Below are 21,479 nucleotides of genomic sequence, written 5' to 3'. Positions count from 1 at the left end.
AGGTCAAAATTTTCTTAATAAAGAGCCAGAAACACAACAAATTAAAGAATGTTTGGACAAATGGAACTGCATTAAACTGCTGAGATTTTGTATGCCAAAGAACATAGCTAGCAAGTTAAATAGAAAGCCCACAGAGTAGGAGAAGATCTTCACTGGCCATACAACAGACAAAGACCTCATATCTAAAATATATCTACAGCTAAAAAATTGAATCTCTCCGAAACAAATCTTCAAAGAAACAACTATCTCATTAAAAGATGGGCTAAAGATTTATCAAGAGACTTCTTTGAATAGGAAATATGAATGGCCTATAGACACATGAAGAAATGCTCAACATCTCTGGCCATAAAAGAAATTCAAATCAAAACAACTTTGAGATTCCACCTCACTCCAGTTAGAATGGCCAGGATCAAGAAATCTAATAACAACAGAAGCTGGTGGGGATGTGGCCAGGAGGGAACACTACTACACTGTTGGTGGGAGTGTAAACTCATTCAACCATTATGGAAAACGGTTTGGTGGTTCCTCAAAAAACTAAACATAGAGCTCCCTTATGACCCAGCAATTCCACTACTTGGCATTTACCCAATCATCCAGAAACAAGGACATACTAAATTCACTAGCACAACGATGTTCATTGCAGCACTATTTACCATAGCAAAGATATGGAACCAATCCAGATGCCCCTCAGTAGATAATTAGATCAACAAGATGTGGTATTTATACACAATGGAATTCTTGCAGCCATCAGAAATAATGACATCACCCTGTTTGTAAGGAAATGGAAAGACTTGGAAAAAATCATTTTAAGTAAAATAAGCCAGGCCCAAACGAACTCAGGCTCAATGATTTCCCTCATTTGTAATAATTAGCACACATCTAGGACTCTCCTAGCATAGAATTACAATAACTCGAAATCTAGGTACATATAGGATGAAAGAAAATGAAAGGATCTCTAGGATATGGAAACAAGAGCTTTATCTTGTGTGATAGTTTTTCTTAATGTACTATGCTATTTCTCTTCTCTTTTGTTGCCTTTTGGTTAATTTCATATTGTTACTGTATCTGACTTTGTTACCTGGAATATTGTATATACATTTATTTGATTATTTGAAATAGGAAAGGGAAGGGGGGAAACAAGATGATTGGTAGGGATGGGGGAAGTAAATGGGGACAAAAACATGAGAAGGGGTATCAACGTATAAGAAGTAATGTTCCTTCTATATGGCAAATATAACTGTGACCCCTCTATACATTACCCTAACAATAAAAAAGAAAGAAAGAAAGAAAGAAAGAAAGAAAGAAAGAAAGAGAGAGAAAATAAGAGAGCCATGGCAAATCAATGGAAGCTGACTCTGTCTCCCGTTCTTTCTTCATCTACCCAGTACATGAAAATTTCATGTACTCCTTTGACCTCAGTCTTCTCACATGCTAATCCTGGAAACCCTACATTGACTTGTCTTCATTTCAAACTCCAAACCCACATTGTTAACTGGCTGTATGTCTCCTCTTCAACATTCCACCATCACAAAGTTAAACATGACTGAACTGATTCCCCTTAATCTGAAATGAATTTCTTTTCCAAATTGCCCTAAATCACTACTGATTTTTCCCTTTTCTCTATATGTTGTCATTTAGATAAACCTACTAGCTGATTATATGTGCCTTAAAGAACTGAGCTCTACTAAGAATATTGAAATTAGTCCTGTCTTTTAGACTCAATGTGAATGAGTTTCAGATTTAATATCGTTCACATTTTTCCCATTCCTATCACCAATATTTAATCCTATTTATAGTCATGCAAGGCTAGTACTCTAGAAAGAGGGTTTGGGGTTTTTTGTTTGTTCATTTTTTGGCTTGTGGTCTTTCTGCTTCTCTTCTCTCTATTCATAACCAGGCCTGTCCCCATCCCTTAGGCCTTATCAAACCTTTCTATTCATTATCCAAATACTAATTTTCCTGAGTCGTTATTTGCAGTATTGTTCTTTGCTTATATAACTTTTTATGGTTATTTCTGCTAAAATCCTGCTCAAACTTACTGAACTGTTTTTCAAGTACCTCTATAATCTTCTCTTCTTTTTTGAGTCTCACATCCTAACAGGAATGTTTTCCCAATTGTGGTTGTCAGATTCTCTCAATCAGAATCACAAAGTATCTTATTAAAAATAGATATCTTGTCTGCCAGTAGATCAGTATCTTTCATGCATCTGAAAAACATTTCCTGACATCCAGCAGCTAATCTGGCAGTCATAGCTAGGCCCTGGTATTCTCCTGTTAAGCACAAATAATTTCAAAGAATGACTACAGCAGACAAGTCCACTAAAGAATCCATGATCACAATAGCCAGTCTGTAATCAAGTGAAAGCACAGAATAAAACCAGGAGAATTACCCAAACCATGAGAATACTCAACTATCCCCTATTCTGACCAGTTTTATTAATTGCTTTTTCTTTATCAGTTATAGCTTTAACATTGTTCTTTCCATCGAAGTTCTATGGTACCAACCATAGAATAATCCCCAATTCCTGGTAACATCTTATTCCTTGATAATTCCCCTAAAAACCTAACAAAATCCAAGATCCTTTCTAAAATCTTGTGACACTCCAGGTCTCCATGGAACATGGAATGAATCAATGAACTCAAGTTTCAACTGCAGGTATGCTCCTATTATAGAGGTTTTCAAGGACATTTGACAGATCACATGAACTTTTGTTTTACTGAACTCCTCAAGTAAATCCAAACTCAATGTTTAGAACCAGTTATAACCAAGCCATTCTCTACTACATATGCATTATTTCTTATCTAAATCCCTTTTATTCTCAGCACTGGTGGCTCATATCTGTAATCCTAGCTACTCAGGAAGCAGAGATCTAAGGGTCATGGTTCAAAGCTAGCCTGGGCAAGAAACTCCATGAGATACTTATCTACAATTATCTATCCCCAAACTGGAGGTCGAGCTGTGGCTCAACATGGTTTGTTGCTGTCTTGAGCAACAAAACTCAGGGATGAGGCCAGGAATTTGGCCTAGTGGTAGAGTGCTTGCCTAGCAAGAACAAAGACCAGGTTCGATTCCTCAGTACCACAAACATAGAAAAAAGCTGGAAGTGGTGTTGTGGCTCAAGTGGTTCTATCCTTCAAAGGTAACTATGTTTCCCTTCATAATTGAGGTATAGAGTCCTACCATCCTACAGCATCTCCCCTAAACTAAACTCCTTAGCCCTAAATACTCACTTAGCCCTAAATAAAAACATTAGATTGTATTTCCTCCTGCAAATATTCATTTCACAGCTTTCAAAAACTGTGTGTTCAATGTCAGAACCGTGTATCCCCACACTGCCAAGAAAAAAACATTATAATCACTATGGACTGAAGAGTCTTGTGTATCTAGCTTTGCAAAGTCACTTCTTTTTTCTTACACATTGTGTGGCTAGTATTGCTTGCAGACTAAAGTTCAAACATTTTGACCTGCTGTGAAGGAGTAAGCTGAGCTATTTTTTTATCTGACTCTTTTAGGAAAAAGATAAGAAAGAATAAATTTGGGGATAGGTCTCTTTTCCAGAACAAAACCATGGAAAAGTCTACCTGGAATGTGTTGGAGAAGAGAAAATATTACTTAAATGAAGAGGAAATGAATGGAAATCAACTATCAATACTTAAAATCCTACATGAAAAATGTACTGTCACACTTCTGAGTAGCCCTTCATGTTGATTTTATTTCTCTCAAGTGTTTTATTTTTTTGATCAAACATGTATTTAACAACTGCTCTTATAGCTTTTAGCTTTAATATACTATGTGTTTCATTCAGCAAATACTTGTGGGCTACTTTTCATGTATAATGCACTTTGTAGGAATAGCATAACAAAATTAATAAAGATCAAAAGTCACTACTCTAATTAAAAACCCAGAATCCATGAATGGAAATAGATGCTTGAATGTGAATTGACTCTAAATTATAATAAGTATAGTACACATGGATTTTCTGAAGGAGATGGCTTTTAAGAAGCCCCTATTAAACTTACTTCACAGAATTGTGGTAAATAATTCAAGAAAAATTTCAATCTTTGTATAATATACTTTACAGATCTACTTACTCAAGTTAAGACTTTTTAATATAACACAGAATTAGAAATCATTTTCTAAGGTCTTTCCTCTCTTAATATACTCAGACAATAACCAGCTAGCTACTACAAGGTATGACCCTTTTTCTATCTCTCTATATTTTTTGTTCATTTGTTCTGCCCCTCATTCGTAAGGGGATTTTTCTGTCCTGAAAAGCATTCTGTATAAGATCTCATGCAGTCTTTTTCCTGTGACTGAAACATAAGTAGTAGGGAACTACTTATGGAGTTAGGAACTTACTTATGGAGTTGCCACAGTGTTAAGTATACTTAAGTCTACTTACTTTTTTCAAATATTGTACAAAATCCATAGGTAACAGATGGTAGGAAAGTAGAGACTAGGTGTTTCAGCCACAGCAATATGTTCTCTCAGCACTTAGCAAAATTCTTGGCACCACATGATAAGGCCCAAAATACAAATAATACATTTGGAATACAAGCTATACTACAGAAAAGCCAAAAAAGGCAGAAACAAATAACGGAGAAGACCCTGAATCTCACTAGAGATAAGATGGTGACAACTTGAAGTGATTTGTGCATAGTGGTCCAAAATGTTTGTGGTTTCAGAGAAGGTATACAGAAATAAATCCACATATACTCACATTTCAAATAAGAAGAACTTGTGGTTGGGGGATGAGTATTGAAAGAGACATGATCTTTTCCTTAAGAAGCCTACAGTCTAGCGGAGGAGACAAGGCTAAACAACAAGAAATAACCTGGTAGCAATTAAATGCTAGCCATGAGGTACATGAGGACTGTTCCAGAAAATACACCCCCAAATGCTTCTCTATAAAACAATTTCTCAGTTATTCATTTGGACAGCCTCAGTGATGCTGGTGACAGAGAGAATGAGGAAGAGGAACATGTGTTTAGAGTATGTTTAGAATCATATGTTTAGACACACTCTTTTGTATGCTTTGCAATATCAATTTATCCATTAAAGTATGGGTCCCTGTAACTATAACCCCTCTATACATTAACCCTACAATAAAATAACATAATAAAAATAAAATATGGATTCCTGAAAACTATCCTCTAACAGCTTCTGGGATTAAACATTTAGGTGCCTAGTTTTTGTACAATGTGCCAATTATTCTAGCTTTCTCATTTGTTGGGCTATTAAAGCCTACTATAACAAATCTACTTAGAAATGAAGCACTCTTGTTGAACATATCATTTTGTTCTTGTCAAACATTTTCCCAGTAAGACCATAATATTATGTCTTCCTCCTTCCATATTAGTTTTTTTCAGCTGCACAACAAATGATTCCAAAGCTGGGTGGCCTAAAACAACAAGCACATAATGATTTTGCACAATTCCTCAGGATCAGAAATTGACAAGGAGCATGGTTGAGTCCTTTCAATTCAGAAACTCTCTCAAAGCAGCAGTCAAACTGAGGTCACCAACATCAGAAAGCCTAAATGGGACTAGAGCATCCACTTCTGAGCTCATTCACTCCAATGACAGTGGGCAAGAGGACTGTTTCTCGTCACATGGGCCTCTTTGTAAGGTTGCTTATGAGAGGTCAGCTAGCTTCCTACAAGACAAATGATTCTGAAAAGAAAATGGAGATACATCGATGTAAGAGAGGGACAAGGAAAAGAATGGAGAAGAGAAAAAATAGAGCTAAAGTATCTTTCATGTCAAGCACCGTTAATCTCACCTTCTTCTAGTCAGTTATCTAAGTCTACCCCATACACAGCAGGAGAGGGCATACAAGGCTATGAATATCAATAATCTGAGATGATTAGGGCTGTTCTAAAATCTACACACAAAATACTTCTCTATTTAGCATCTGCTTATTTAGTTATTCATTTGAAGCAATTATCGTTATTTATATAAATAATTAACTTTTATGAAATTGGAGTGAATTCTAATTGTAACCTTCCTACTCCTAAAAGATTTTATGCTTTTGAGTATAAAAAAGTATAGACTTATTTCTTCCATCTGTTGTCTTCCATGGAAAGTTTTGTTTTAATATATAAAACTATCAGGATAACAGCACAGAATTTTCCTTAACTAAAATGTCAATGAGAAAATGGAGAATTCTTTCTATTCCTTACTGCCAGCTGAAAACATCCAAATCCTTTGCCACTCACTCAGTTTGCCAAACCCAATATGACTGTAGAAACAAGCAATTGCCAAATATTTTCTTCTTTTGCATCTATCAAACAAATAAGTCCATTAATACAAGCATTGGCTTATTTGATACAAAACTGAGAGAATTTGGGCTTCAGTCTTCAGTGCTTAGAGGAAGCCATAATTTACCTAAAACATAACCTACCATTATAGCTTGACTCAGGGAAAGATTGCTTAAAGCCAGGTAAAAACTGAGTATTGTGAGACAAGGTTATTATCTCTGCCATTCAGAAGCTTACAGTGAACATGTTAGGGTTTTCTTCTTGAAATCTTAAAATATGCTAGGAAAGCAAACATGGGTTTGATATCCCTTTCAAGAAGGCAATAGAGACCTTTTAACTTAATGCATGAGGACATACATGTCTGAAAAACTGTCTGATGAAGGACTGATACTTAAATACCCATTATATAATTCAGAGGCAGGTTTCTGAACTCCTAATTTCAGACATAGATTATGAGACAAATAAATAAGCAGGTTGAAAACTATTCTGTATCCCAGTCTTACCTCCTCCCAGCTGTTAGCTTCCGCAACATGAGCTTAGCCTCCTTAAAAACAATGTGAGAGACCAGGTACTGGTGACTCATACCTATAATTCTAGCTAATCAGGAGGCTTAAATCTGATGATCATGTCTGAAGCCAGATAGGGAAGGAAAGTCTGTGAAACTATTGTCTCGAATTAACTAGCAAAAATAAAGGGGGGAAAGGGAAAAGGAGGAAGAGAGACAGAAATTGGAAGTAGAAGTATACCTCAAGTGGTAGAGTGGGAGGCTTTTTTTTTTTTTTTTGTCGGTTGTGGGGCTTGAACTCTTCGCCTGGGAGCTGTCCCTGAGCTCTTCAGCTTGAGCCACAGCACCACTTCCTGTTTTCTAGTAGTTAATTGGTGATAAGGCACTTTTGTGCCTGGGCTGGCTTTGAACCTTGATTCTCAGATCTCAGCCTCTTGAGTAGTTAGGATTACAGGGGTGAACCACCGCTTGTGGCTGAGCACTAGCTTTGAATGAAAAAGCTAAGGGATACGGCCTAGGTCCTGACCTGAGTTCAAGCCTCAATACCAGTACACACACACACTTTAAAAAGTAATTTGACCTAGTGACTGAGAGGATGCTGAGAAAAAAAAAATATATATATATGTGTGTGTGTATATATATATCTATATATATATAGCTAAGTCAAAATGGAGACCCCCATTATACAATCAATTAATGCTAAGATGTGGGGGGAAAGTAACATGAGATTATTTAATGCTTATATTTACAGTTGTTTGATAACTGAAGTATATTAAAATACCAGTGAAAAGGTTAACACAGAGTAGGCATTTGAGAAACACTAATTTCTCTTTCCTTTGTTACATCATCAAATGCTGGAAGTTGTTCTGCCAAGGAGATCTTTTATGTGGTTGTTGCTTTACTTTTCCTTTGCTAGAGAATCTGGGTGTGGAAAGTTTTGTAACTTTTGCATGCAGGCCATTATACTGTTAACTGTATTCTAGTCACTTAGGGGAGAATTGAGCTTGAATATTTAAGTACTCCCCTAAGTCTATGCATGATTTAGGAAATTATGTATATTAGAATGTTATGCTGCAACATGATACATTAAGTCCCAGTGAAGCTGTGGTTCCTAATTCAGACTGTATTAAATTTCTCTGCTTAAATTTTATTACAGTGTAGATCATCAATATCAAGTGAATCAGGCCAGCTAGGAAAGCATTGTGAATAAGAAAAAAAAAAAAACATTTTAATGTATCAAGAAACAACTCCGTAAAGTTGTATGGCTTCAGGGACATTTGCTGGAAATTTGTTAATGTTGAGTTTTATACTAATTTATGTTTACCAAATGCTCTGCAATCATTTTTATGTTCATCCTCCAAAGACTTTTTGGTAATAGATCAAACCAAACTATTAAACCTGGAGAAGTGATTTTACTGAAGAGAAAGTTACTACTTTATCATATTATGTTTCAAAATTGAAAATAATTTGGTCCACAGCTCTTCATGGAGCCCTTTCTACTGTCAAAATAGCCAAACTGGGGTCTTGAGCATTTTCCTAACTACTTTGTGTTATTCCTTCTAATTGAAATTTATATTGTCTTCCAAACCTCCTTCTCTTTGCTCATGAAGCCAGGAAGAAGAATCAACATATTCCTTGCACTCTGCAACTTACAGGTCCGTTAGGTTGCCCTAGAACTTTGCAATCATGTTTCTACTAGAACTTAATGTAATGCTCTTGTCTTAGAATATTGATCTCAATGTATTCTTTTTTTTTTTTTTTTTTTTTTGTGGGTCATAGTGCTTGAGCTCAGGCTGGGCACTGAGCTCTTCAGTTCAAGTCTATCACCCTACCCTTGAGCTAAGGCCCACTTCTCTTTTTCTAGAGGTTAACTGGAGATAAAAGTCTCAGATCCTGGCAGAGGCTTCTGGGAGCGAGGAGCAGCCATGGTGTCAGTGTGAGATCCCCTCGGTGCCCGACCTGGAATAAAAGATGACTACAGCAGCCAGGCCAACCTTTGAACCTGCAAGAGGTGGAAGAGGAAAAGGAGAAGGTGATTTGAGTCAACTTTCAAAACAATATTCAAGCAGAGACCTTCCCTCTCACACAAAGATAAAATACAGACAAACTACTCAGGATGCCCCTGAAGAGGTTCGTAACCGTGACTTCAGGAGAGAATTGGAAGAGAGAGAGAGAGAGCTGCTGCGAGAGAGAAAAATAGGGATCGTCCAAACCGAGAACAAACAACTTCAGTATCGAAGAAGCCTCGGTTAGACCAGATTCCTGCTGCCAATCTTGATGCGGATGACCCTCTAACAGATGAGGAAGATGAAGATTTTGAAGAGGAGAGTGATGATGATGATACTGCAGCACTTCTAGCTGAACTGGAAAAGATTAAAAAAGAGCGAGCTGAGGAACAGGCCCGAAAGGAACAAAAAGCAAAAAGCAGAAGAAGAGAGGATTCGTATGGAAAACATTCTGAGTGGAAACCCTCTTCTTAATCTCACTGGCCCCTCTCAGCCTCAGGCCAACTTCAAAGTGAAAAGAAGGTGGGATGATGATGTTGTCTTCAAGAACTGTGCAAAAGGTGTAGATGATCAGAAGAAAGACAAACGATTTGTAAATGATACTCTGCGATCTGAATTTCATAAAAAGTTCATGGGGAAATACATTAAGTAGTACAGTTTTATGTGCTTAAACAATAGAATGTTATGGATCAGTTTGGCTTTTTTCTTGTAGTTTCTTCCCCTTCCCCCTGTATAAATGATATATAAGCTCCTTAACTATAAGCTCCAAAATGTTCCTTTAGTGATGCTGAATTTGATGATGGACTTGAGAATTGTTTTTATCAGTTTTCATCCTCTGAATGTTTCCAGTCATATTTTCTTTATAACGTAGGGAAAATGAATCTGCTTATAATAAATATTTCAATCTAAATATCCAAAAAAAAAAAAGTCTCAGATCCTTTTGTGTCCAGGCTGGCTTCGAACCTTGATACTCAGATCTCAGCCTCCTGATTAGGTAAGATTACCATGAGCCACCTCGCCAAGCTACTGCTCAATATATTCCTAAACAACATCCTCGATTGTGTCCCATAGTTTTCTTCTGGTTTTACTCATATATTCAGTGAAGTTATATATAAACTATGGCTCGATTTTATAGTTCACATTGATAAATATGAATATGGAGAGAACACAATTAGCTTGAGAACGAGTACATTTTATCTTGTATAACAACTCTTGGTAATAAGAAGGATATTTGGTGAATATGGAAATAGGATAAAGTTAGATGATGTTCCTAATTAATGACGTTGGGCTATAATAAACTGATGCCTGTTGTTCAGCTTTACTAAAACCAATGCTAAGCTGGGTGTGGTGGCTAATGCTTATTATCTTAGCTATTTGGGAGTTGGAGATCAGTAGAGGATAGTTAAAGGCTAACTCAAGCCAAAAAAAGAAAGAGTGTGAGACTCCATCTCAACCAATGGCTGGGCATGGTGGCATCTGTGTTAGTGACATGGAGAAGCACAAATTATAATCCAGGCTGGCCCAAGCAAAAAGTGATACCTTATCTTGAAAATAACCATTATAAGAAAGGGTCTGGTGGAATGGCTCAAGTGGAAAAGTGCTTGCCTAGCAAGTGAAGCCTTAAGTAATTCAAACCCCAGTATTAACACTAAATTTTTTTTAATGTCTAGCCAGATATTTATTGTTATTTTTTCCATTGCACAATTCTGTACCTTTCACTGTTATTTTTTGTATCATTGGATTTTTCTGTTTGTAACACCAAAAAAACTTTTTTAAATGCTGCCAAGCAGGTTAACTATTTAACAGTTCTTTAGGACACAGGACTTGGTAACTATGTGGAAGACATAAAAAGCCACTAAAGTATATTTTTATTTTCTTCTTAATGGGTCTTTTATACACTAGATAATATTGGATATATTCATTATATCCAATTTTCTCATCTCACACAAAATATAATTGATTAGACTTGATTGATTAGTTGTTTTTATTCACACTTATTATGATACCACTTAAGTATTCCTATATCACTTTAATTATTCATTTTTGGATAATCACATTGACTAATGGTTACTTTTGTCCAAAATTTATTATAAGAGTATGTTTAGATAGCTTCCATGCTCTAGCCCAGATCTATCCTTTGAATCTTCTTCTAGCTTACTTCTTGCCATGACAACCAGATGTGGAAAGCATCAAGTTTTCTTGCTTTCTACATCAGGAGAATTTTGCTGTTGTATTTGTAGGAATTCACTCAGCTATTGGTTTACACATAAACCTTGAAGAGTCAGAACATTAACATAATAAAGAACGAGAGATCCCCAACATCTTCATTTTTGTGGACAACTGGTATATGTTCAGTTTAGATCCTCCACCAGTACCCTTATGTTAAAAAATCATATTGGTCGATAGCAGTATTTAACATCAATAATTTTTTTCTCAGTTGTACAGAGCTATTTTGAGGATATTTTCAGATTGGCCAATGTATAAACCATCATGACTTTCAGAAATATTTTATCAGCTTCCAAATCAGTATGCATATTTTCCAGAATATTGAAGCCAATCAAAAATATTTGAACAATTTAATGAATAAACAGTATGAGAAAAAAAAATCTCAAGAAAACAAATCAAATTTTAAATTACATGATTCTGTTCTGCTCAATATTTTCACATTAAAGGATGAAAAACTGGGAAATGTGCCTTCCTAAATTAGTATTTTTTTCTCCATTTAATATATGGAAACATACTATAAAAAATTCATGCATAAAATTATTGCATTATAAATATAAAGGGCCTCGTAAATGACACAATCTTTAAAATTGTCTTAAAATATCTGATTTAATACCTTCACTCAAATACTGGTAGAAAATCAGAGGTCAGCTAAATCTCTTGGTAATGTTTAAAATTTTTTATTTTTAAAACCAATATACAAACTTCATTTTCATCATCTAAATTTAATTCAGAGAAGATGAAAAAATACATGAACTCAGTCCCCAAAGAAATATTAACTGTAAACAGGGCTGGTTTAGGATAAATGATCATGGATGCGGTACATATTAACTTAGTTAATACAGTTATAAGTCCGGCATTTCCTGATTTGTACTGAAGTTGCTGGTATATCTGTTTAATATTTCCTAGGAGTTTTAGAAGACTGCCCTTTCAAGGTATAGGATTGTGATCTCTCTGGAAGGAAAAGTCTAGCATCTGACAATAATTCTCTGTAATCTTTTACTTGGCTCTGATGGGTTATAGCCACACAGAAAGTAAAGTTTCATAAGAAGTTCATCTTTTGGCCGGGAGTTTGGCCTAGTGGTTAAAGTGCTTGGCTAGCATGCATGAAGACTCAGGTTCGATTCCTCGGTACCACATATGTAGAAAAAAGCCGGAAGTGGTGCTAAGGCTCAAGTGGTAGAGCTCTAGCCTTGAGAAAGTCCAAGGACAGCGCTCAGGCCCTGAGCTCAAGCCCAGGACTGGCAAAAAAAAAAAAAAGAAGAAGTTCACCTTTTGCTTTTAAGCTGAAGACAATAAAAATTATAAATTATACTCTTATTTTCTCACTGTCTTAGACTCAATAAAGTAAATAGGTCGGGTCCCCACTACTTGATTAGTGACTCAGTCAACATAGTTACTTTTACATAAAAACATTTTAACTGAATAATAGAATATGCTTACTTGTCCTTGGCAGTTATACTTACCTCATTCTTTGTTTTATGTTATTGTTTGTATTTTGACTTTTGGTTTCATGGTCCTATTCTTCCCCAGGGTATTCTAGTACTGATGATTGCCAAAAATGTGTTTATATTCTTATCACATTTCTAAAATATTTTGGAGTAATACCATGTTTATATTCAAATTCATAGACTAGTCCCCTTTCCTCTAAAACAAATATTGCTTTTTATTCTAATATGGTCATAAGAAATAGTGAACATTCTTTTTCTTACTTTTCACAGAAACATTCAAAGGACATTTGAGATTGTGGATATATTGACAACAGTAGTTGAAAACTTGCTAGAAATAATTTTATAGAAGTGGTCAGATGACTTTATAATTATCTAGATCAGATTTTAGAAGTAGCATCAAAAGATGTAGTTACTATTCACCAAGAACCCGTTAAGACACCTATGAGAAAAAGGTATTCAACAACTTTCTCAATGATTTCCTCTCTAATGCTATTTCTACTATATTGAAAGTAAAAATAAATAAATAAATCAAGCAATTCCTTCCCCCCACCTTTCTCTTTGTTTCCTCATTGTTCTATTTTTAACTCTCTGTACTCATCCAATCGGGCTGTCATTCAGTGGAAAACAGTTCTTCAAGGCCACTAGTTCTTATGGATCCTGGGGTCATTCTGGGTACTCAAGTTACTGTACCTTTCCTAGAGCAGCATTTGTCAAGTTATCATCTTCTATTTACTGAAATGATTTTATCTTTCCATATCAGAATCATTAAATGCTATTTCACTCTTTATAATTAACTGCCTACTTTCTTGTCTCATTTTGTAGTTTTCCTTTTCATTTGTCCTCTGAATTTTTATGTGCATCAAAGATGAATCTTCATAGATATTGAGCATTTCTTTTCTACTAGAGCATAGCCCTCTGGAATATGTATATAGATATTTTAGTTCTCACATACAGAAAATTTCCATCAAGGATGCAGTAAGAATCCTCTTTCTTGTATTCATGGACTAGTCAGAAAGATAAGGAGTCACTATTTTTACAGAGAAAACTGACCCAGATCATCAGGAAGAGATATGAGTGATTGGAATATGGGTGGGGCTCAGATAATCTATGTGGGTTATTCTTGGTAGTCACTGTTCCAATTGGGTCATTAAATCATTATCATAGTTCCGTTGGCCAAAGAAGAATATGACAAGTATGGCTCCTCAGAATAGAGAGTCTTGGCACTAGGTAAGCCACTGGCAATGCAAAGCTGCTAGTGTAGATTAAAGTGACCTAGAATATGTGGAAAGAGCCAGCACTAGTTATGGAAAGAGAAAATGCTAGACACTACAACTTATTTCCTATACCTAGCTCAAGATAGTTCTGAAGAACTGTCATAGCTGCAGAGCCACCTGTGGGGTAAGATAAGGATTTGATAGGGCTACTTTGCAGCTCAATTCCTACCTCTCCATCTTTCTACAAGCATTGATCCTGAAACCATCACTCAATAAGCTTCCTTTAGGGAAGGATGGGGGAGGGAAAGGGAAAAAAAACATGGGAAGGGGTAACAATGTTCAAGAAGTAATGTACTGGGTCGGGAGTGTGGCCTAGAAGTAGAGTGCTTGCCTAGCATGCACAAATCCCTTGGTTCAGTTCCTTGGTACCACATACACAGAAAAAGCTGGAAGTGATGCTGTGGCTAAGGGGCAGAGCACTACCATTGAGCAAAGAGTGTTCAAGGACAGTGCTTAAGCCCTGAGTTCAAGCCCCAGGACTGGGGGCAAAAAAAAAAAAAAGAAGTAATGTACCCACTACCTGATGAATGTAACTGTAACCCTTCTGTACATTACCCCAACTAAAATTAAAAATAATAATAAGCTTCCCTTATCCTAATCTCTATCTCATGTTTTGTACCTCAGATCCTTTGAGACAATAGAATTATTTTAATATTGCTGATGAAAGAATGCGAGCATTTAATGTTCACACACTGTTTTCACATCTAGTCCTTACCTTTCCCCTGTTCTTTCCTATGTGGCAAAAAGGTGGCTCTTAATAATACTTCTTTGACTCTCTTGCCAATTGGCTTCCATTTAAGTTTATCAATGGGAGATCCTAGTGGGAAATCAGATAAGGAGAAAGAGAAAGTTATTCAGGTCATTTCTATACCTTCTGCTTTTGGTGGAATCTCAGCATCCCTTACAGTAACTTCTAGGCCTTTGTCCCTTTGGATAATCTTAGCCCTATCATGGTAATTAAATTCCCACTGGGCAGCCTTTACAATGAATTGAACTCATCACAGGATTGTAACCCAAGCATAAAACTAACTACAATTCCCACATATACCAAGTTGATTTGTGCCTGCTTATAAAAATGCTCCCTCTCCCTCTGCCTATCCAACATGTCTTCCTTCTGAATCCTGTGATCTTTCTGCTACATAAGTTATACTAATTTGTAAGAGTATGCTTATGTGAGGATATAGCCTTCCTTAAGGACAAGAATGATCTGGTTGTTCATGTTTGTATCTCTAATGCTAATATTGGGTCTTTCATATAGTTAGCAGTCAATGTTTCAAAAATAAGTGAGTGGCAAAAAGTAAATGGCAGGCTTCTGAATATCATAGATAAATATTTATGTGCCATGGATTTGGAAACATGGATTTTGAAGTCAGACAGCCTTGAAACGAAAAGTTATTTCTACATTTAATAAGAGTTTTGTGAAATGACCTTAGGCAAATTGCTTAACCACTCCAACTCTCATTTCCTTTAGCTATAAAATGGAAATAATAACTCCAATTTCATAAGATTATTGTAAGACATGATAATATACCAATTCATAAGACTATAAGTATTAAAATTTTTCAGTATTCATATGAATGCTATTTTTAAATGTCATTGTTGTTATTGCCTAACATGCAGCAGAAAAATGCTGAAGATTTCATCTGTAATTTCCAGTTATTTTTCCAAACACATCTGCTAAATTTATGACAGTTCCATCAAGTTTAAATAACAACAAACTTATACTTGCAAAAATTAACTCATGTTAGTGATACACAGTTTCTTAGGATGGATTACACAAACCTGTGGAAAATAGCAATCCAATCCTAAAATTTCAGATGATTGACAGATAAAGGTTTGTTTCTGACACATACAAAGACATGGGGAAGTAGGCTGTGACTCAAAGTGGTAAAATGCTAGCCTTAAGCAAAAGGAGTGCAGGGACAGACAGCATCCAGGCCAAGATTTTAAGTAAAAGGAACGTAGGGACAGCATCCAGGCCAAGATTTCAAGCTCTAGTACCAGGGAGGGAAAAAGAAAAGCAGTACTTTACAGCAGAAAATTTCAAAACTCAGTTTAGATTAAAAAAATCATAACCCTAGAAAAAATGCATTACCTCAGACTTTAAAGGACTGATGCTCAACTGCTTATGTTAATTTTTCAAATTGTATATTAAAAAGCTGGCAATTCATTCTTGTTTGTTCGGTTTTGTGCCCGTCCTGGAGCTAGAACACAGGGCTTGGACTCTATCCCTGAGGTTTTTTTTTTAATGCAAGACTAGTTTTATACCACTTGAGCCGCACCTCTACCTCTAGCTTTTTAATGGTTAATTGGAAATAAGAGTCTTACAGACTTTCCTGTCTGAGCTGGCTTCAAGTAGCTGAGATTATAGGCATGAGCCACTGAGTTTTGGCTTGAAATTCATTCTCATTAACAATTTAGTATTCAAATTAGAATTCTACATAATTCATCACCCAAAATGCTTGTGAAAATGTCTTGTATCCCAACATAGTTCCTTTTTGGTAAACTTTTCATTTACATCTAAGAAATACTCCAGCCAGGGACAGTGGCTCATTCCTTTAATCCTAGCTACTTAGGAGGTAGAGATTAGGAGGACTGGGGATTGAGAACAGTCTAAGCAAAAAGAGCAAAAAGTGACACCCTTAACTCAGATAATAAGCTGGACATAGTAGTGCACATCTACTTGTGGGGGGCATAAACAGAAGGATTGTAGTCCAGGCTGGGATTGGCAAAAAAAAAGAACTAAGAAAAATACTTAAAGACTAATAGGAGAGGGCATGGCTCAAGTAGTAGAGCACTTGCCTAGCAAATATGAGTCTCTGAGTTCTAGTAACATTAAAAATAAGTAGTACAACCCAGCCATACCACTCCTAGCATCAAAACCCAGGATATGATAAAGATATCTGCACAGCCATGTTCATCGCTGCCCTATTCACAATAGCCAAGTGATGGAAACAACCCAGATGCCCCTCTACAGATAATTGCATATAATATATACAGTGAAATTCCACATAGCAACCAGATAAGATAAAATAATGACATTTGCTGGGAAGTGGATGAAACTAGAGCAAATCATACTGAGTGAGATAAGCCAAGACCAAAAGGGAAAAAAAAGGCTCATGGTCTCCTTGATATGTGAATGTTAGATCCAAACAGCACAAGAGTGATGACTCAATACTCGGGTATGCAAGATAATTGACAAGAACTTGGAGATATAAATATAACTAGATAGACATATAAATCTATGATGGGATATATTCTATAGACATATTGATATATAGATCAATATTTGTCTATGACATATAAACTCTCAGCTTCATTTTAACTTTGTTCTTAAATTTATGTACCAGTGATTGCATATAGAGATTCCATTCTTGAATACTTGTTTGTTAAACTTGACATTTGAAATATTATGTAAAAAAAAAATCAGTGTTAATGGGGCCCGGAGTGTGGCCTAGAGGTAGAGTGCTTGCCTAGCATGCACAAAGCCCTGGTTCAATTCCTCAGTACCACATACATAGAAAAATGCTGGAAGTGATGCTGTGGCTCAAGTGGTAGAGTTCTAGCCTTGAGAAAGTCCAAGGACAATGCCCAGCCCCTGAAGCCAAGCCCCAGGACAGGCAAAAAGTGTTAATATAAATCTTTAAAAAATAAGTAAGTAGAAATAAGTAGAAGTAGAAATACCTAATACTTATATTTCTAATACCTAATAATAATATTTTCTTATCACCAATATTAAGAGTACATATATATATATGGAGTATGTATATATATATATATATATCCATGCACATATATGGAGATACCTTGTTCATGAAATGACTTTGAAAGTCATTTATGCTTATATTATGAAGAAATAATTTTGATTTAGTGGTTTATCTAAATAATTCAGTAACTATGTTGGGCTATATTATGTCCTGCTCAAAGGTATGTCCACATCTCAAGCCCTGTAAGTTGGGAGTGTAGTGAATAACAAGGGTGTTAGAAAATACAATATTAAAGATCTGGAGGTAGTGAGATCACACAAGATTATTCAGATGGGCAATACTTCCAGTAGCAGTTATCCTTATAAGACTGAGGCAGTGGGTGTTGTCCTTAAAGTACTATGTTATCTATCATCTCTTTTGCTGTCCCTTGGTTATCTCATATTGTTACAGTATTTCACCTTGTTATCTGATATAGTGTATATATGCATATTTGGTTATTTGAAATCAGATAGGGAAGGGGGGAAAACAAGATGAGGGGCAAAGGTGGGGGGGAGGGAAATGGGGACCAAGACATGAGAAAGAGTATCAATGTTTGTGAAGTAATGCACCTCTGTCTGGTGAATATATTGTAACCCTTCTATTAATTACAATAAAAAAAATCTATGGAAAAAAAACCTGAAGCAGTGGGAGCTGACAGTCAGATATGATGAGGCAATATCAACACAGAGGTAGATACTGCAGACTCAAGTCAGAAAATGTGAACAGTGAACAGAAATTAAAAAGTACAAGAGCATTATCTTTCTTTGAGTTCTTAGGTCAGTGTGGCCTTACCACATTTATACCTTTAGCCTCTAGAACTAGGAGATAATAAATTTTTATATTCATCAAGTCTGTGGTACCTTGTTACAACCATCTCAGGAAAATAATACTGAAATTTGAAGGAATAGGAGATATACTAGGCCTCCTTGGCACAGGTCGAAACTTTCTTAATAAGGACCAAGAATCACAACAAATCAGAGAAAGGCTGGATAAGTGGGACTGCATTAAACTGCAGAGCTCTTGTATGGCAAAGGACATAGCTAGTAAATTAATTAGGAAGCCTACAGAGTGGGAGAAGATCTTCACCAACCAAACAATGGACAAAGGCCTCATATCTAAAATATATCAACAGCTCAAAAAATGGAATCACTCCAAAACTAATCTCCAAAGAAACAACCATCCCATTAAAAAAATGGGCCAAAGACTTAAAGAGTCTTCTCTGAAGAAGAAACAAAAATGGCCTATAGACACATGAAGAAATGCTCAACATCTCTGGTCATAAAAGAAATGCAAATCAAAACAACTCTAAGATTCCACCTCACTCCAGTTAGAATGGCCAGGATCAGGAAAACGAATAACAACAGATGCTGGAGGGGATGTGGCCAGGAGGGATCACTACTACACTGTTGGTGGGAGTGCAAACTCATTCAACCACTATGGAAAGCAGTATGGCAGTTCCTCAAAAGACTAAACATAGAGCTCCCCTATGACCCAGCAATTCCACTACTTGGCATTTACCCAACCATCCAGAAACTAGGGCATACTAAATCCACTAGCACAACAATGTTCATTGCAGCATTATTCACCATAGCAAAGATATGGAACCAACCTAAATGTCCCTCAGTTGATGAATGGATCAACAAGATGTGGTATTTGTACACAATGGAATTCTATGCTGCTGTCAGAAAAAACGACATCGCCCCATTTGTTAGGAAATGGAAAGACTTAGAAAAAATCCTATTAAGTGAAGTAAGCCAGACTCAAAGGAACTTAGGCTCAATGGTTTCCCTCATTTGTCATAATCAGTAGAAACCTTGGATTCTACTAGCAGAGATTTGCAATAGAGCAAAACCTTGATACATAAGGCCATATAGTATGAAGCTAATTGAAAGGACCTCTAGGATATAGAAACATAAGCCATATAATGAATGATTGTTGTTCTTAATGTACTATGTTATCTCTCATCTTTTTTGCTGTCCCTTGGTTATCTCATATTGTTACAGTATCTCACTTTGTTATCTGATATATCGGATATATTTGTATTTGGTTATTTGAAATTGGATAGGGAAGGGGGGAAAACCAAGATGGGGGGGTGGAGGGGAGGGAAATGGGGACCAAGACATGTGAAAGGGTATCAATGTATGTGAATTAATGCACCTTCTATCTAGCAAATATCATGTAACCCTTTTATTAATTACAATAAAAATATTTTAAAAAAATCAATTGATATGATTAGCATAGTTTTATTTCTAACACAGAAAGAGAAAGTAATTGCAAGAGATTATTAAAATTATGCTTTAGCCATATAACAGAATTTCTTACAGCAATTTTTCAAAATATGTCAAATGAAAAAGCAGTAGGCAAATCAGCCTGTGAAAGGATACTTGTTTAAAAATATATTCCTCAGGTTAATACTCAAGATAAGAGCAGAAGTTCCAAAACTCAACAGCAAAACAACTTAGTAGTTCAGCTGCCATGGAGATAAGTGTTCCTCAAACAACTAAAACCAAGAACTGTAATATGAGACAGTAATCTCACTTTTCAGTATATATATATATATATATATATATATATATATATATATGTGAAAGAGCCAAAATCTGGATTTCCAAGAGATATCTTCCATTTATGTTCTCTGTAGCATTATTTGTGGTCGAGACATAGAGGTATTTCTGGCACACACAGGATCCTGGGATCCATACAGCATCACAAAACAAGAAAGAAAACAGTAGAAACAACTTATTGTCAACTGACCGATGAATGGATAAACAAAATGTGATATTTAGCTATAATAAAATATTATTTAGCCTTAAACAGAAAGTCTGGTTGGAGACCAGTGGCTCATGCCTGTAATCCTAGCTACTCAGGAGGCAAAAACTGAGTATGATGATTTGAAGCCACCCTAGGCAGGAAAGTCTGTGAGACTCTTACTTCCAATAAACCACCAAATCGCTAGAAGAGATTACCTGCCACATATTAATGGTATAACCAGGGATACATTCTTCTTCGCTTCCTCCTTTGTGAAAAAGGAGGAAAATAATACTCCTGTCAATATACTTAAAGCAAGACTAGTATCATACTAAAGAAACATAATACCAGGAGCTGGTGGCTCACATCTGAAACCCTAGCTACACTGAGGAAGGCTGAGACTTACCGATCATGATTCAAAGCCAGCCTAGACATGAAAGTTCATGAAACTTTTATCTCCAATTAACCACCAGAAAACCAGAAGTGGTACTGCTGTGGCACAAAATGGTAGAGTGCTGGCCTTGAGCTGAAGAGATCAGGAACAGAACCCAGGTCCTGAGTTCAAGCTGCACGATGGAAAAAGGAAGGAAGGAAGCAAGGAAGGAAGGAAGGACTTACCTTTCACTTCTTTTTTTTCGGCAGTGCTTGAATTTGAACACTGGTCTTCAAGCTTGCTAAGAGATGATCTAACCTGGAAACATTTTCAACCCTAGTTTTTGATGGTAATTTTTGTGCTTACTTTCTTACTTAGGTACACACCTATGTTAGGTGTTAGGTTTTCTAGTATCTAGGAAAATAGGAAAGGGACACTGTGTGTAGCTCTTGAGAAAGAGGTGTTTTTTTCATATATTTTTATTGTAATTAATAGAAGGGTTGCATTAAATTCACCAGATAGAAGGTACATTACTTCACATACATGTATGTCATGGTCCCCCTCCCCCTCTTCCCCTCCCCCCTGAAAAAGAGGTTTTAAGAACTTTTTCTGCCAAGATCAGCCTCTCAAGTAGCTAGGATTATAGTTGTAAGCCACCAGTATCCAACTCCATTTCACTAACGCCTTGTATGTTTACATTGTAGCAGAGGTCTAAATCTCTGCTATCAGATATTTTAGTTATTTTCTTCTCAGCTTTTTATTATGTATATATATGATTTTATACTATAAAAAGTGTCTTTTACTACACTAAAGATGTCAAGATGACATGAAGTAATCCAGACTCAAAGGAACATAGGCTCAATGGTTTCCCTCATTTGTCATAATTAGTACAA

The 21,479-nt window shown here is 36.1% G+C and overlaps 1 long non-coding RNA gene and 1 pseudogene across 3 annotated transcripts in view; one reads left to right on the top strand and one right to left on the bottom strand.

The window, feature by feature from the left end:
- Positions 1–21,479, bottom strand: part of LOC150059125 (uncharacterized) — a 71,263-nt gene that overhangs the window by 30,150 nt on the left and 19,634 nt on the right. For all 3 annotated transcript variants that reach the window (XR_016536688.1, XR_016536687.1, XR_016536689.1), the window contains one exon: positions 14,435–14,536. This is a non-coding gene — a long non-coding RNA (uncharacterized LOC150059125). The remainder of the gene's footprint in view (positions 1–14,434; positions 14,537–21,479) is intronic.
- LOC150059126 (spliceosome-associated protein CWC15 homolog pseudogene) lies at positions 8,719–9,676 on the top strand (annotated as a pseudogene).

Source organism: Megascapheus bottae, chromosome 9 (assembly GCF_031878675.1).
Source record: "Megascapheus bottae isolate mThoBot1 chromosome 9, mThoBot2.hap1, whole genome shotgun sequence".
NCBI lineage: Eukaryota > Metazoa > Chordata > Mammalia > Rodentia > Geomyidae > Megascapheus > Megascapheus bottae.
Note: the sequence above shows the minus strand (reverse complement) of the source record. Positions and strands in the feature narration are given on the sequence as shown.